Consider the following 18,372-nt stretch of genomic DNA (forward strand, 5'->3'; position numbering starts at 1 on the left):
TGTAAATCGAAATATGTGGTGTATGGAATCGTGTGCCCCTGTGGACTCCTGTACATCGGGAAAACCAACCAAGAGGTAAGACAAAGGATTTCCCAACATAAATCCAGATTAAAAAATCGGGTTGAAACAGCTCCATTGGTGAATCATTGGAACAGACTGGGCCATCAAATCAAGGACTTGCAATGGACAATAATCTCCAAGGTGGAGCGCGATCCCAGAGGAGGAGACTGGGATGCCAGACTCTCCAAAAGGGAGGCACTCCTAATTGTAAAGTTCAATACGGCCGTCACTGGCCTTAATGAACTATCAGAGATGTATAAACTCTGAGGTTTCTGATTGACTCGCTGCCCTTTGTAGGGCCACCTGTCCGTTTTCACATTGTGTCCCTAAACCTATACAAGTACCTGATGTCCCACCGGTACTCTGTCTGTAGAAATCTGGAAGCATGCGTCGTTGTTCTAACACTGCCCCCGTTTTTCCAATTCAATTTTTTTATCCTCCACAGCGCCCATGCGCCAGAGAGTAGCGTCCCTTCAGGACCCTGCTATATTAATGGATCTATCTTCGGACCCGCTATCCACAGCGCATGCGCGAGGGATCAGCGCTTCGGAGACGCCGCCCGAGACGAGGAAACCACTTCCCTTAGGTGTGTTGCTATATTACCTCCCAAGCGGGGCATTTCTATGCTTGTGTCACCCCGTTTTTAGGGCGCCTTGGTGACCTATATCTTTTGACTCTATTACAGGAGTTTAAAGAAAATCTTCCAGCATTCGTCCAAATTCAAGTGGGACGCCTGCTTATTAAGTCCAAAAGCTTTCTCTACACAGGTACGATTTCCCCATTCACCTGGTGTTTTTAGATAGAGGCACCACCTTTCACAGGCGGCGTTTAGATTCTCATGTTCCGCAAATTTTATATTCCCCCAAGGTACTCCATGCCTCGTCCGCTTTCACCCTTGGTTCTCCACAATTGAAAAAAACCTCCCCGGTCCACATGGAATAAGCAAGGTAAGAACTTGCCCTCCTAGTACAAATTAAGATGTTCCAACCCAGTGTTCACACTGGAGGCTAACTGCTGCCCTTCACCCCCTAGTGTGACATCGTCATCCCCCCCCAGTGAGCGCGACTGACCGCATCCCTGCTTCCTACACCTGTAAAGTGGCCTGGCAGACCAGTAGGGTAAGCTGAGTGAAGGAATGGGTTTCTATGCTGAAAAGTTTCCGAAATGGTCTTGAGCTTAAACCTGACACGAAGATATTTTATTTTTCTTTCTAGATAACTCCCCCGGCCCTGATGAGAGTCCCCTCATTGTATAGGACTCGAAACGCGTAGGCCCCTTGCAAAGTGCTGCTCTCTCTAAATTGAAAAATTCAAACAAGTGTGAATTTGAATGCTCCAAACCTGTGTATATACAATGTGTGACATCATTTAAGCTGTCCATGATCAGCCTCCAGTTGTGTATATATGTACAGATAGTTGGTATATCACATATGAATATTGTATGAGCAGCCTTTGTTTCTTCCTTTCTAATTTCTGTTTTCTAATTTCTGTTTTGTTGTTTTTTTCCTTTGTGATAATTCTTAAATTCTGTGTACATATGGATGCCTGATTTTGTATGTATGTGATATGGATGACTAGTTGAATGAGTGTTGTATAAATATAATGGTGTAGTGTTGTATAAAATGTATTAATTTGTTTAAAAATTTTTCCTTGAAATTAACTGAATAAACTGCTATTTATTAGCAACATCGTAGGTTGGAATGCGTTTTTCTAACTTATGAGCAAAATTCTATGTTGAATCCGCATATCAGTTTTGGCATATCTCTTGGTCTATTATGTTTAAATGCTCAGCCTAACTGATTAAGAGCAAACTCTCCGTTGTTTATTGAGGAGATACCGATCAGCATGGCATAGGTGGCGTCGCTGGTGTGTGCGACGGAGTTTCGATCCCGTGGGGACGGATGTAGTCAATGTCCTTAACTTCCTTGCCTCCTTGGCGGAAGAGGGCTTAGCCTATAGGTCTATCAATGCTTTCCGCTCGGCCATATCAGCGGGGCATGACCTGGTACAGGGTTCCCCGATCGGGGAACACCCTTAGGTTTGCAGACTGTTGAGAGGGATTCGTCTCCCGCTGCCACCAGAGCCGCAGTATTCAGTCCTGTGGGACGTCAACAGGGTTCTGAATTTGTTTCTTTCTTGGCAGCCGAACAGGTTTTTGTCTCGCAAGGAGCTTACTGCTAAGCTAGCGATGCTATTGTGTTTGGTCTCCTGCAGACGAGTCTCAGACGTGCGTGCGCTCGATATTACAGCATGGGTGTTTTCCCCGGAAGGGGTGTCCTTTACAGTGAGCAGGAGAACTAAGACCCTTACGAGGGTTATTTCATATCCGGCGTTCCCGGATTCCCCCAAGCTGTGTGTGGTGCAGTGCCTCCATGCATATGAGGATATGACTGATGATACTCGCCCACCGGGTGAGAGACAACTGCTAATTGCCCTACGAAAACCGTACAAGGCTGTTTCTTCCCAGACAATCGCCAGATGGGTGCGTTGGGTGATGCAGGAGGCGGGGATTGATCCGAAAAAATTTGGGGCTCACTCGGCTCACGGAGCTATGGCCTCGAAGGCTTTTGCGCTGGGGGCTCGGTTGGAAGACCTGATGAGAGCCGCGGATTGGTCCACGGACTCCACGTTTAAGAGGTTCTACTTTAAGCTAGTAACAGAGGTGGCTCGGCTAGTTGTCGATAAGCTTTGAACTGGCATAATCTGAAGCCTCCGGTCCTGCCATAGAATGAGAATTTGCCTAGCTTTAGTGCTGGTAAGTTCCAATTCTATTAAGGACTCGGAGGTGAGGATTATCCCCCCCAAGGACTTCCTCGAAGTGGACCCTCCCCGTACAGAATGTAAGTAACCTGTTTACGGAATTCATGAGGTTGACAATGCTATTGTTCTGTATGCATTGATGCTGCATACCTTGTTATATTCAGAAAGGTCAGACTCTGATTCTGAGGTTTTCTTGCAGGAAATGATGGTCCAAAACAGGACGCGTGAGGTTACCGGACTGAGTGCTTCGCGCAAAGAAAGAGGAAGAGGAAGTGGATGCAAGGCATGATGGTCGCTGCCGGTGCATAGAGACTAACGAAGGACTTACTGTTCAGTTTCCTGTTTTTTCCCTAGTGTTCATGGGAAAAGTAGTTTTTACATGTTTTTCTTGCTGCTGTGAGAAATAAAGTGAAGAAAGTTAGGCATAATCCTCGCCTCCGAGTCCTTAATAGAATTGGAACTTACCAGCACTAAAGCTAGGCAAATTCTCATTCTTACCCAACTTTTTTATACGGTATAGTGCATTATGAAAACTAATACTTCACTAAGCACCGTTATTTGTGTGTGACACCTGCCAATTTTCCTTTGTTGTGTTTTTTTTTCCTTTGGGTGTTCTGGAAATCTCCCAGTTCTGGCGCAAGAATTTCTGTTACAAAACATCTGGCCAGGAGATTTGGGAAGAGGTGGAGAGGTCGCCCTATGGGGCATATTTACAAGCCCCTTGCGTGACTTTTGTGCCGCCGCTGTGTCACTTTTGTGACGCAGCCGGGGCATAAATGTTGCAGCCCATTTACAACGTTTTAAAGCTCTGCGTCACATTATAACTGCGTCAGGTATAATGTATGCAGGGTGGGCGTTCCCACGCAAAAAGCCATGTAGAACTGATGCAGTGAAATCTACAAGATTTCACTGTGTCACTCTATGCCTTCACTGCGTCAAAATACCCATGCATGCTCACACCAGGCGTAAGGAAAGAGGCAGGGTTTTTGAATGGGACTGACCCATCTATTGTGGTGCATTGCTGGAGTTGCGTCACTTTCATGAGCAACTCCAGCAATGCGCTACCTTTGTGCCAACAGATACATCATAAATATTGACTCATCTATTCATCCTTGCACCATGGAGCACTGTATTGTATTGTAAATACAGCGCATCCATAGTGACGCACAAACATTTGGCGCTGACGCAAGGAAACTGACGCATCTGTGCAGATGTGTCAGTTCCTTGTAAATCTGCCCCTGAGTCTTTGACCATTAACCATACCACAATGTGTCAAGTAGTTCTAGAGACATATACATTTGAAGCCTTGGTCCATTGCTGGAGAGGGTGCCAGAGTTTCTTCCACTGGACTAGCAAGCACCACTAGCACTGTAAAATTTCAACCAAGACCCAAAGTTTCTAACTTGTGGGGCTTTAAAATATCAGGTACCCTTGAATGAGAATTCTAGTGTATGTGCACTAGAACAATCAGATCTGCCACTTGTGCCATTAGACTCCTGTAGCTTCTGCCTAGATGCAAGTACTAGGTGCCAGACGCTGCCACAACACTCCCTTGAGCAACTGTTGCAGTTTAACAGACTTTAGATGGGTTTTCCGGGGAGATTGTAGGCATTGATTTGGCCTGAAAGCTTTTATGGCATGAAGATTGCACCTCTGTACAAAAATATTTGCACCAGCAACCTTACCTCAAACCACTGCTGTACAAACGGAAAGTTACAATTAGGATTTTGAAGTCTAACAAGAAACTGTTTCCTATTTGAAGAGTATTCTTACAAGGCTGTAAATCCAGCTGCTCTTTGGGGTGTGAATTCTTAGGGAAGGATATGTTGGACTATAAAGCTATAATTTAGGAGCATGCTCACACCCTAGCTCCACTTTACGTCAAATGGTCGGTGATGTTCATGAGCACCCCAAGGGAAAACATTAACTATATTTTCAGTCCTAAGAGAAAATATAATGCATAGCACATCAGCACTATAATACTGCTTGGGGTAAGTCCACTGTTTAGGCAGGACCTAGAAAAATCTAGTTTTCCTTGACAATCATTATTTCAAGGACGTGATTTCTTTCTATGTTTATTTGAGTACTTTTTATTTTATAAAATAAATTACTACCTAGAAATTGAGTTATTAAAGTTTACTGCTGTATGTTACTGTGTACTGACCGTCTAACATTCATCCAGCTTTTGAGTAAGCTATGGGTTGCTCTGCATCAATACTACTGAAAGTCAAGTGCTAAGCAGAATACTTGGACGTTCAATTTGGGATACAACTGCACAATGCTCCCCAGACACAAAGTCTAAATAAACAACTTCATAGGTCACTATTGAAGCTCAGTAAACCCTCATTGCCCTTTGCCCACACTATCCAGGGCTCACAGTCTGAAACACAAACGCACATTTCCTCTTACCTGTGCAAGTTTGAACTACTGTCAAGACAACACACTTCTAGGGTTGCCACCTAGCCAATGTTTTAATGACTTGGCCAGTACTGCCCTTTCAAGGCCAGGAAAACGTTGTTAAATTCAGCAAAAGCAAATATATAAAATAGACATTTAAAGCGATAACACAAAATGAAATTACTCAAAACTTATATAAGTAAGAGCTAACTAAACTATTCTCAAATGATTAATACAGGAAGTAATGGGCATTGCCATGTTAAAAACAAGCATTTGCAATGCGTTGGTCTCAATTTTGGGACCTTATATGTATTTAGCAATGCAGCATATTAGCCTGGGTGCTGAAACATCTACTATTCTTTAATATGGTGGGAAAGTGAGCACCAAACTGTGGAACACTCCAGGTATAGGAACACATGGAGAGAAATATTGCCTTTCAGCTGGAAATGGTTTAGTCCAAAGTTCTACTTTTAATATAGAATTAGGGCCTTCAGTGGTTATATCAGTTAAAATACAAGATAAAAAAAAATATTATCTATGGGTGCTCGTGGTAGACGAATTCTATGGACTAATCTCTGTGTGGGCAGAAGGACATGGAGGAGGTAGGTAGTATGGGTGGCAGGCAGTGTGTGGGAAGCTGGACACAGGAGACATTAATAGCACTTAGCATGAATTATTGTAGCTCACAACAGGATCCAGAGAGCCGTGCGAATCAGCATCTCCAGGTTTTAGTGAGAAATGCTCTTTCACCTTGTGTTCGCCATTACAAAGCACAATACACTCTGAATGCGAACTTAAAGTGAGTCGCAAGATTGGTTCCAGAATGGTAGTGAAAAACAGGGTTTTAGGTGGGATTAAAAAACTGGGGGTCTGTCAAAGGTGCATGGCTGATGTAATTAAGGGTGTGGCTTAAAAGCACTGAAGCTAAAAATCTGTGCTAGCATAGTGTGTCTCCTGCTGGGTATTTTGCTGTTTTTGTGATTGCATCCAGGTATATGATACTACAAGTAACCTCATACCTACAACAAGCCAGGACTATTGGCTTTGGTAATCGTTGTTGGTTGCATAAAATAAATAAGAAACAACTTTGGTTTTGTTGTATATAATATTGAAAATGCTTCAGTTCTGAAATGATGAGACCTTGAAAGAACTAAAACGAGTCTCTGAAGTTACATCAAAGGCTTTGAACAGTAGTAGTGCTGCAGATTTCAGATTTATTTAACCCTGAGGGTGAGGGAAAATAGAGAGTCTGATAGGGACCTGTCTCAGCACCTGCTAGTTAGAACTGCTGGTGCTGAGCACCGGCAGGAACCGGCCCAGTTAAATTACTGATGCTTTCTCCTATAAAGATGAATAACCAGTGCACTGTACCTCCGCATGAACATCTTCTGTCCATGATTCTGCTGTTTTTTTTATGACAGATTGCCATTTTCATTTGCTGCTCTGTGTTTAGCAGTAATCCTTAACCTGTAATAAATTAGCTTCTTTCTTCACATCTCAGTTCTGATTGGCAGTGTTGAAAGACAGTCGATTCCGGGCAACAGAAGGACATCAATGACTGATCACCGTAGACAAACTTATTTACATTGTGCCATCTGCCATGGACCACTGAATCTCTGTTGTTTATCTTCCGTTCGACGTTTTGTTGAGAACAACTTTGGGATGTGGAAGCACCTGACGCTCCAATGCAGCTTGGCTTTGTGATGGAGAATAGGATGAGCTGTTTGTTTTGCTTTTATTTGTTTAAATTCCGTCTTCCAGGTGTAGTGCTCTGGCGGGAATGCGAGCCAGTTGCTTCTCTTACATAAAGGCTCGGAATGGACCAGAAACAAGGTTTATCACACTTTGTTGAGCCTTCTCAACAAAAAATCAAGAAATAGCAAAAAAAATACTTTCTGTGAATAAACAAAATATGCAGTTTTCCTCTGATTTTGTTCAATGGAAAGGTGATAATGTATTCATACCCACGTAACCATAAAAGCACTGATATGGAAACATGCTGATGAAGCAATTCAATAGAAAGTTTAATCATGGGTTGCAGCAATGCCAATTGTTTTACTTCCATCTATGTAGTTTGTTATGGCTGTGAGCTCTGTTGAAATTTGTACAACAGAAGATTTTATTACAGATCCAGGGTTTGATTTCTTGCTTGCTAAAGCGGACTTTAATCACACTCTGCTGACAAGGAGCGGGTCCTTATTGATTATTGGCGATGAAAGCATGCCTTATGCAAGTTCACCAGGCTTGTATTTTATTGCGAATGGGGCAATTTGCATCTGCCCTTGGCTCGCCTGGTGCGGTGATAAAACTTGCTGATGAGGCGAAGAACCGGTCCTGCCCATGACTCAGCGTATGCTTTGATTCAGAAAAGGGGGTGGTGATGAACAGAGTGTCTGAATTAAGCAGACCACTCTTACCCAGTCCAAAGATCAGGGCCTGATCCATCACCGTTATTTATCTCACTGCACCATCCCAGCTCAGAACCTGGCTATATGCAAATCAGTCTGTCCCTGGCCCAGTGCATCATGGGAACAGGGCAGACTAAACTACCAAGCCAATTCTTCACCAGAAAGGAGACAAGCTACTACGGGAGCTTGTTTCCTTCCCAGTGTAAGAATTGGCTTTTGTAGTTTGGTTTGCCCTGTTCCCATCATGCACTGGGACAGGAACAGACTAATTTGCATGCAGCCAGGTTCTGAAACTGGGATGGTGCAGTGAGCTAAAAAACGGTGTTGGATCTAGCCCTGATCTCTTGACTGGGTGAGAGCTTTCTGCTTAATTCAGAGACTCTGTCCCTCACCACCCCTTGTTGTAAATATCAGCGTATGCTTTGACACTGGATACACTTGTCGCAGCGCGGAACAGCACCACAGACAGTCCCATCTCCAGCACAGGGACCACCCGCTCCCTGCAACATCATTAGTTCAGTGAAAGTTTATTTTACCCTGTCAATACTTTCTAAAGTAAGACAAACACTTGAGCAATAGCGTCAGCACAAAAGAGACCAGGACCGGACTGGGAACCAAAACCGGCCCGACAAAGTGCTCGGCCGGCCCCCGGGGGGAGGTCTGAGCTCTTTGCCGGGGCCGGTTTTTGGCCGATTTTGTTGCAGGGCCGATTTTTCAGCTAGGCTGCATAAACGACCCTGCATCAAAACTGGCCCTCAGGGGGCCAAAACTGGCCCCCACCCTTGCGGGGCACCAGGGCATTGCCCGATGCCCGCAACGGTTAGTCTGGGCCTGAAAGAGACCCAAGGAGACCCCCCCAGCAGAGTTCCAACGACAAGAAGCAGCAGGGAGCCGATAGCACAACCTTCCGTTACACCAACAAGAGGGGCTATGATATCATCCGCAACCCCCACCTCAACAAGGTACAGCAGCAAGGAGGGTTGGGAGCTGGGCAGAAGAGAAAAGACAGCTGGGTACAGTGGGAGCTTAACAGCACGCTGCCTGTCAACTGCTGCCCACGTAAGCGCCGCCTCAGACCAGATCTGTTTTACGTGTGACGCAGTCACCACAGAGCAGCTCGCACACACAACAAGCTCAGTCCTGCCCAGGGGGAGACCTGCTGCTACACGCGTCCCAGTGATGCCTGATACAGACATACACTGGTGTGTAAGAAGTGTTATTCTCCGGCTCGCGAGTTGTTTCAGAGTGGCACCGGCAGCTGCGCTTCCAAAGGGAGTGGGGTGGGGGTAAGAGTGGGGATAGAACTGCTGCTACTGTTGAAGATTTGGGTGAGCACGAGCACCACTGGAAGTGCCTGAAGAGGAGCGGGGGTGCCGACAAGAAGTCACGGACTGCGAGGGAGGGGAAGGGAGGGGAATTAAGTAGTCTGGGCAGTAAAGGGACTGATAGCCATGGAAGGACACAGATGACGACATGGCTGTCATGGGGAGGGACCAACAAGCCAAAAACCAATTAGAAGCAGCATTTAGGATGTAAGTCAATCTAAAAGATGGGGGGGAGTGGGCGGACCTTAAACAAAGCTTTCCCACTATAGTATATACTGCATGTTTCAACAAGACAGCGCAAACGCTGCCTAGGCGAGACCTAATCAGTACAGAGGATTTTACACACAATCTTATTCAAGTACAAACTCCTGGCCCCTCCTGAATACAAAAACTTGAAAAAATTACCAATAGCTTGTATTGTGAAACATGGCAATTGGCTTACTGCAAAGCACATGCCTTTGGCACTATATAAAATACCCAAAAAAGTGGATAAGAAAATATAAGAGAAAGAAAAGGGACTGTCAGTTAAGGTCATTGGCTTGTCTTAAAGTCAGGATTCCCATGCTTACGAAACATTTCCTACTCAACAGCAATATTTATCCAAGATTATGATCAATATTCTAAGAAGATACATTTTAACCAATGAACTCGCTGATTATTTCTCCCTAAAAAACAGCTTATCACAAATATCTAGATGAAATGAAACTGCTGTTCACATGTATATGCACTGTAGTGCATTTATTAAAAACTCAGGTAGCCTTTCTCACAAAAGAGCTGCACATCGTTACAACTATGGTACACAGCAACAAGCTGTACAAAGCAAGACACTGGCTCGTTCATGCTTACCATATGCTCTTATTTACACAAAAAGGTGTCATCAGATTTCCAGATCGAGCTCAGAAAGAGAGGAACAGCTCCGAGCTGGCGTGGTACGATTGGTCCAAAAGAAGAGGTGCAAGAAGTTCAAACGATCTGAAGCTAGGGTGAGCTTAGAGGGTGTGATTGCAGTATGGAGGAGGAGGTTGTCTGAGCCTAAGACCATAAGGCAGTGTGGCATGTGACCAATTGTGAGGGGTAGGATGGAGATGTATTACATAGAGTTCAGCACAAGGCTGAGCATTTTGTACTGAGCCCTGGGAACAGCAGGCACCCAACTTGGTGTCAGGGCAATGATCTGAGTGTATGTGTTCGAAGGTTTGGTTTTAGGTGTGCTAAAATGTCTATCTTATTTAAAACATGCATGTATATATGTGTTTTAATCACATATTTTTGCCATTTTATCAATCCGGGGTTGACAAGAAATGTTCCGCACTGGGTACCACCTGTTCTTCCTAGGCCACTGATTCAGCATTTGAAAATCATATCCAATGGAGGACGTGGACGTGAGTGATCGAAGTCTTATGTTTCAAGTTAAATTCTTCCCCGGGGATAATGTTGTCGTTTCTGTTCATTGGACCTTAAGTTGCTTGAAAAAGGGTAGTTACTGAGTGAGTCTGTAAGTCACAAGGTCGTTGTTTTTTTAAGTGAAAACAAAACAACAGAACCATTATGGGTAAATTCCAGCGATGAAACAGTGCCCAATTCACAAAGAAAATGTGTGAATCTACACCCATGCATAGGTTTACACTAGCGAGTTTTGAGAATTCACACGCGTTCCGCGTTCCCACCAGTTTACTTAGAAAGCTGCACCAGTTGCAAGGTTTGAGATCTACTGGAAATGCCAAATTATATTTTTCCACCTCCTAATTCCCCAATGTGGAGGTGTGCACAACTTTGCATTGCAGAAAGCCCCTTAATGAAAATTCTATTTTTTTTTAATTGTCTGTTTTTTATTTGTGGAAAATATTATTCGCCAAGGGGGGAAAGAAACTCCTTCTCCAAAGAATGCTCTATTCTTCTCATCCAGCAAGGGATTTAGTGCCTGATTACGACTTTGGCGGTGCTGCCTGGCTGTGCACTGGCCCAGTACTGCCGTAGCCGTGCATGGTCCGCCCGAAAGATTACGCATTCACTCATGTCTGGCTGGCTTTTCTTTTGCCTTTCCCACTGCTGTGCCCTGGAAACTGGCACCTCAATGGGAACTCAAAAACAGTTCCAGCACGGCCTGGACTATGAAGTTCATTCCATGCTGGAGCTTGGGGTACATGAAAACAGGGGGGCACATGTTGTGCCCCCATGGCAGCGGGGGCATGGGGGCCCTATAGAGCCCTCTTTGCTTCCCTACCACCAGCCTTTTCATGGCAGGCTCACCGCCATAAACGAGCTGCCGGTGGGAAAACTCATAATATTCTCTGCAGACCAAGGCGGTTCCGTAGAGTATATTGTATTCCCCTGTCTGCTGTGCCACAGCCAGGGACTGGTGGTTCCCTGGCACAGCCGGGGCAGCGATGGGGCTAATGGCCACATTGGAATAGTGTGGCCGCAGGAACGCCACTTCTGCACCACAGCGAGTCTGGCAGTCAAAGACAGCCAGACTCGTAATTTGCCCCTTAGCTCATCTCTTTACTAGGTCAAATATCTCGCCATGCCCGTGTTGGTAAAGGATCAGAGAGGAGTTTGCAAGAGCCCATAAACTCATGGGTTTGTGGACATTCACAACCACTGAAGGCAAACCATGCCTTATTAGTCCCACCCCCTGCATTGGTCTTAATACTGTATTATTTCTACAGTCGTGGCCTACAATTACATAGGATGAAACCATTTATGCCTTCCAGATATTGTTTTGTGGATACTGTGAAGGCATACATGGAGCAATTTTCAGTCCTGAATATACATTTATGGCCAAGCATTGTATTGCCAGTCAGGCTCGGAGAGTTTAAAGAGTGTAGAGAATCAAGGTAGTACTGAAATAAAAGCAGAGAAGGGGATCAATTTGTTTCGTAATATTAGGATGTTGGTGAAAGAGAGCCAAGCAGGAGTTCTGTGTGATGAGGTGGGGCAAAAAAATGGAGGCGCATATAGAGGAGAAGTAGGATAAGAAGTCATTAGTAAAGAGGTTAGATAGAATGCCTTCTTCAATCCCCTCCATCCCTTGTCACTCCCACACCTACCCCATCCTGACCCATATTTACTCTACATAAAATTGAAAATAAAATGGACTTACCAGCTAAGAGGTGGTTACACTCAATGGTCCTGATTATGAGTTGCATGGTACCGACAGGGTGCAAAATATTCAACCGTAATTAGAGGTCCCTTGCGATTAAACCCTTCCAGTACCATCCAATTAGGAGTTTACCCCTATGGAATTGGGATTAACAGTGTGAATCTGGGTATAAAAATTGCAAGCAGTTCCAAAGTCTGTAGAGTTTACAGTCCTTGGCCCAGAGGCGTCCTCAGTGAGCGCAGATCTGGGATTTGCATACTGAATCACTGACAACACCAAATATTCCCTACTGATTGTCTTCCTATCACAGTGACACTAGCTTAACCACTTCAAGACTAAGATCATGTACTCCCTCCTGTGAACTGCCCAGAACTTTCAAATTCTTCGTCTCCCCTCCTGCTGTGCCAGTAATCTCTGGGTACACCTAGGTCATCATTTGACCATCTCCACCATCCTTTCTTCCAGTGGTGTGTCTGACGGAAACTAATGAACACCCAAAAACTTGCCACAAAATCTATTCCAGGCTATTCAAACTCCTCACTAATGCTGTGGTCCTGAGCTAACTGAACAGCTACATCTGCATTCTCTTTGGTCACCCTCGTTTTTCATTCCACCCATGGAAGAAAGTTCTCAGCTTTGTGGCTTGAGTACAATTCATCTTTCACCACAGCACTGCCACATCTTTCAACCGACATTAGCAGCTTGGTTCTTGACTACCATGAATGCCTTCACTAACTTCCTGTGGTTCTAGTCATTAAGCAATCAGTGACTTGGATCCCCCACATATTTATGAGGCAAATGTTTATGAATCCCTATATGAGCCCTCAGAATTGATTCCTTTACCTACCCATGGTAGACTTTACCTAACTTCCAAAGTTGTCCCTGGGTTGGATGCTGCTCCACCCTTATAACTGGCCCATTTCTCCCACAACCTGGATTTTCCTGAGTGTGGAAATACCAGACCCAATTTTAATATCTGGAAAATGCAGGGGACAAAATTGCTTCGAATTTGGGATGTAAATGCAGTCAACCCCTGCAACTTTGTTCCTGCCGGATCTTCTCTTACCACACGAGGAGAGGGTGCAATGCTCCGCCCTGCGATGCCACTTCATCCCATATCCACTGGCAGCGGCTCTGTGCTCCTTCCACAAGGCGGATCCACTGCTACTGTTCAAAACCTGTTCCGGGCAGGGGGTAACCAGGACAGATAATCCACACATGAAGCAACAGCGGGCCCTTGGTGCCGCACCTCACACAACTTCGAATAATTACTTCGAAATGCCGTGCAAACAACCTCTACGCCAGCTGTTGAGTGACGTAACTGTGCTCCAGATCAGAAGATAGATAAACTACTTTGGGGTTGCACAGCTCACAAAAGTCCAGTACGCATTTGTGATGTTTCTATATGTTATTTACACACTTCTCTGTTTTGTCTCTGGTTTCAGCCCTGAGGAAGCTCTCAGTGTGAGAGTGAAACGCGTTGGCTGATACTGTGATCTGATTGATTTTCAAAAAGTAAAACAATTGTTCCAATAAAGAAGTGACTTTTCCACATAACTTTGGTCTACTGGACTTTTGTGAGCTGTGCACCCCCAAAGTAGTTTATAGATAATCCACACATAACTGGGAATTCCATGCAAAAAGACCTGGAGAAAACAAGTCTGCCTTTCTTGTCACTCTTCTCTGGTAATTACTTTGGAATTACCACATATATGTGCATGGATACTCGCTGGAAATGTTAGCTGCAGTCACACAGTAAAACTGCATTATTAATTATCGGGCCATAAGAGTAACCATGCCTATGGCACATCCTCAAAATTCTGCTATTAAGCCTTACTTGCACCCTCCCATTAGCACCAGCACCTGTCCCCCAGCACTCATGGACTCCAACAGACTGAGGACAAGGAATCTTAGCTCTGGCTGCTGGCATATGCATGTCCCTTCTATCACTACCACAACAACAACATATGCAAAACATGCTGCTTATTACTGTGTTCCACCTGTTGTTTCCCATGCACGGATATGTTATGACGCACACAAGCCTCCTTCTTTTCCACGTAGATGCATACCTGTCAACTGTCCATATTTTGAGGGGTTCAACCCATTCAATTATATTTACCATCCTAAAAAGCAGCATCCTGCCAAAGATTTCAATGAAGTCACAACCTTGCAAACCTGCACCAACATTCAAAACCTTTCCCTCCCTTCACTTCAATCGTATAACCCTCGTAAACATCCGATCCCGTTCTCATCAAATGGGCTACAGGTTGTCAGATATGCAGCTGCGCAGCGGAAAAAAACTGAAAACGCTGGACTAGTGGGAATCACGCTGTGCGGGTTGCTAGGATAGATCTAGAAGGTGCGTAGTTACCATCGGTCCAGCAGGTGCAGTCCTATCGAGGCCCGTTGAACCCTGATCACTACCGTGACCGTCTATACTACCCCAGCAGCAGTGAAAGACTGAGTGTTCCTTGCTTGCACCTGGCTGGGCCCCTTGCATAATTGCTACGCTATTAGTACTAGCGGACCCCAAATTACACGTTCAAACCCTTAACGCTTGGAGTTAAAAAAAAGTCAGTTAACCGCTACACTCCGTCTCCTCCGCTGTTCATTGGTATCTGTGCTCTCGGTAACTATATTAGCGGATTTTAGTGGGAACCCTAAAGCGCCGTACGTACCGTCCGATGCAGGCTCTGTGCCGCGACTGTGCTAGTTTCTCAAGGGACTGGAATTGGAAGAAACGAAACTCAGCCGTGAAATATGAGGCAGTTATGGCTCTGGGCGGCTCGACCCCGTGGTACACCAACAAGGAAGTGACTGATTATTTTCAATGTCACTCCCCGCTTTCACCGTCGAAGGTGTAGCTGTAGGACCATGACACAGAGAAATAACATTACTAGATGCCGGTCCCTCCTCTGCAGGGTTCTCGTGCTCCAAGTAGGAATCCGATTTTCACACTCCTGGAACAACACACAATTTCTCACGATTAAATCTCACACACACACATCCTGCACAGCTCACGCCCCTGAAAGATGTAATTATTTCATCGGGAAGCTCCGGGACAAGCCCGGCTCCGTTTGACTGACTGGGTGTGTGTGTGTGTGTATATATATATATATATATATATATATATATATATATATATATATATATATATACACACACACACACACGCACAGGCACACGCACACGCACACACACACACACACACCATGGGACCACCCAGCATTTAACAAGTACACATTACTATCTTAGTAAATGCAACAAAAATATTTGTGACTTCGAAATAGATCCCTCAAAACTTCTGTGAAATTCCTCTCTTTCTTCTGCTGCCCCTGGATTCTTGGTTCTGAAGAGGCGCCCCCCTCGACTAGGGGAGGGGCGCGCTTAGTTGCGCTACGGGCCGAGCCTCCTCTTTGGACCAGAGAAGGAGGTGGGGCTGGCTGGATAATGAAGGGCAGGTGATGTGGGAAAACGAAACTTACCAGAAACGAAACTTACCAAAGGTATTTAAGGCTGTGCTCCAGGGGGTTCGTTCTCTTTGTCCCCTGGACCACAGCCCAGTAGCATCACTAGGGTTGGTGTCACCCGGTGCGGGTAACTAATGGCCAGGGAACATGGCAACTCACGGGGTTCGTGCAACTGCTGCACAGTACTGCAGTATGGCAGGGGCATGATGCTCAGAGAGCTGCTGAAAAACACGGGGGCTTGTGAAACTTAATGCTTGGTGTGAAAGCTAGGTCTAGTAGCTATCCTTGGCGTTGATTGATCAGTGGGTTGATGTACATACAGCAAATGCCTGTGAAATGCATTGATTCCTGGGGTACTGGGTCTGTATACTGGCCACTGACGAGCACAGTTCAGTTGGTAAATGCAGCTGCTGCCGAGTTCAAGTAGACTGCCGTTGTTCTGGGGACATGGAAGTTCCGCACCGATGGTTACCCATTGACTAAGACATTCCAATGATGAATGATAGCTCAGGGGTTAGTGCACCGGCTGCAGAGTTCTCTAGAGATCCTGGGGCAGGAGAGGTGAGTATATAATACTGGAGTAGGATAGTTCAGAGGGTTAAAGAGCCTCTTTGAGAATGCTGCTAACTGTCTGGCTGGGAGGCTGGGCTCCCAGATGTGCCTAATGCGAGAACATTCTACCGCTGTGGGATAGTTCCGTCGGTTAATGCACCTACTGCAAAGTGATACCGGCTAGTAAAACTCTCCCTGTGAGAGGCAACCAAGCATCTCGGACATACCAACTCTCCTGAAATGAACGATGCTTCTTTACTCATCATAATTAATTACATAAACTATTGGCGTTCGTGATTATCGTCTAGTCTTTAGTACAGACAAGACAAGCACCTTCCCAGCTACGCTCCCTAACTGTGCTCCCTCCAACACCCTTCCCAGCTGTGGACACCCCTCTTTCTCCGAGCTCTCTCCTCTAACCAAGTGCTCACTTCCCCCAGGCAACCCTGAAGACAGCTCAGGGCCAATGACAAAGGCACGCCGAGCACCAGGGCCGGTCGGTTGCAGAGCAGGGCAGAAGCGAGGCTGTAGAGCTGTGTTACACAGCGTAACCAGATTGGTGTCACCCCATGTGATGGTGTCACCCGGTGCGGTCCACACCCCCCGCACCGCCCGAGTGAGGCCGCTGCCACAGCCTGGCTACAGGAGCGTCGACATGGAGAGCAGTGTCTGGTCGGTGGGCTGGGGGCATGGCGTAGCGTTTATTAGGTGTATTCAATTCAAATAAACAGTATTATATTTGTGGTATTATCGTATTGTTGATGTTTTTGTTGATTGATGACTTTTACTTTAGGTTCCGTTATTAAGGGGCACCCGCGGGGTGGTTAACTGCTATTACATGTAAATGAAGCAGTTGCCCCTGTTGCTTGAGTGTGGAGACAGGCGGGGGAAGCTTGGTGGTGCCACGCCAAGAACAGTGGTTGGGGGCTTGTTTGTGGGAGGCGCCTGTGCATTTCGCTCATTTTAAAGGTGGGTGGTTCTGTTTTTATTGCTGCACGCAAATACTAAAGCGGCGTTGCACATAAAATTCACATGCCTTGCGAAGCATGTGCTTCTTTTTCCGTAACGCTGGAAGGGGTTTTTGTATTTAATCATGTTTCTCCCCTTGCTGAGCATAGGACTATAACAGCACTTCCGGTGTTAGAGGTTGGTTCGAATGTGGGCGGGGGGTGTATCATACTCTCACTATTGCAGTTTACAGTTTAATCTTTATTGTTTAGTTAATTAAAACCATAACAAGTTTCCTGTTCAACTTACAACCAATGTTTAAAGAAATAAAAAGAAAAAAGAATTGAATAAAAGAAAGATGTTCAAGAATTAAATTACAACAAAATAAAATCCAAATAATCATATTCATGACAGTGAAACAAAAATAAAAAAATCTTTAAATGTCAAAGAATAAGGAAACCTAAAACATAATACATTTAAAAAAAATAATAAATTGCTTTCAGGTGTTTTTCAAAAGAAAGCAGGAACTTTATCATCTTGCAGTTTATTTGTGGGTCCAATGAGTCCAAACAGCAAATGACCGCTGTCCTGCATGTGCGCAGTCTCTTAACCAGAAAGCAGTTCTTTAAAAAGAGCGCTTGCTCTAAATGTAGCTTCTTACAGTAACATGTAATGTGAATTAAGTCTTCCTTAATGTAACCGCAGAGCCGACAGGCAACGGATGGTAGTTGTTTCCAGGCCGGCTCGTCTGCCAACGTTGGATATTTACCCAATCTTAGGGCCATCAACCTTTTTTTAATAAAGACTGAATAGGTAGAAGCCAAGTAAAACGCCGGAGTAAGTGATTTATAACTGTTGATCACGGCCCAAGCGTGAGAGCGATGGGAAAAAAATTCCTTATCAGTTATCAATGAATGAAACTTGGCAGCTTTATTGACTGTTTGAATGAGGTAAATGGCACATTTTTATCCCAAAGTTCTGCAATACATGTTAATTCCAATGCGCTGGACACAAATTTGTTTGCTTCGGATTTTTTTTGTGTTTCAAATTCCTGACATAGAAATTTGCTTAAATTATTATCGATGGCATTCATCTTTATCCGGTACCATACCTTAATACATGTATACAGTCTTCCCACTGTCTCATTCATAAGGCCAAATTCTAAGCGCATTTGCGCTGGTGAAGCGGAGCTAGGAAGTTGAAAGACCCTCTTGTAGATTTTGGTGATTAAATTGTTTAAAAGAGCGGAATCCTTACAGTGCATTGCTACACTTGCATAGGCTAAGATGGGAGGTGCTTTGCTGGCAATTATGGATAGTAATGGTTTAAAAGATGGGCCCTCCAATTTTT

The 18,372-nt window shown here is 44.9% G+C and overlaps 1 protein-coding gene and 1 non-coding gene across 2 annotated transcripts in view; both read right to left on the reverse strand.

Annotated features, from left to right (window-relative positions):
- The window catches only part of LOC147703577 (uncharacterized), a 328,904-nt gene extending 314,066 nt beyond the window's left edge, over positions 1-14,838 (reverse strand). Inside the window, exon 1 of the mRNA XM_086929517.1 lies at positions 14,731-14,838. The gene's annotated coding sequence lies outside the window, so the exon portion shown is untranslated. The remainder of the gene's footprint in view (positions 1-14,730) is intronic.
- LOC147703578 (small nucleolar RNA SNORA26) lies at positions 5,891-6,011 on the reverse strand. The gene has a single exon (XR_015298739.1). It is a non-coding gene; the product is annotated as a small nucleolar RNA SNORA26 (small nucleolar RNA).
- Positions 14,839-18,372: the final 3,534 nt, after the last annotated feature.

Source organism: Lissotriton vulgaris, chromosome 7, assembly GCF_964263255.1.
Source record: "Lissotriton vulgaris chromosome 7, aLisVul1.2, whole genome shotgun sequence".
Lineage (NCBI taxonomy): Eukaryota > Metazoa > Chordata > Amphibia > Caudata > Salamandridae > Lissotriton > Lissotriton vulgaris.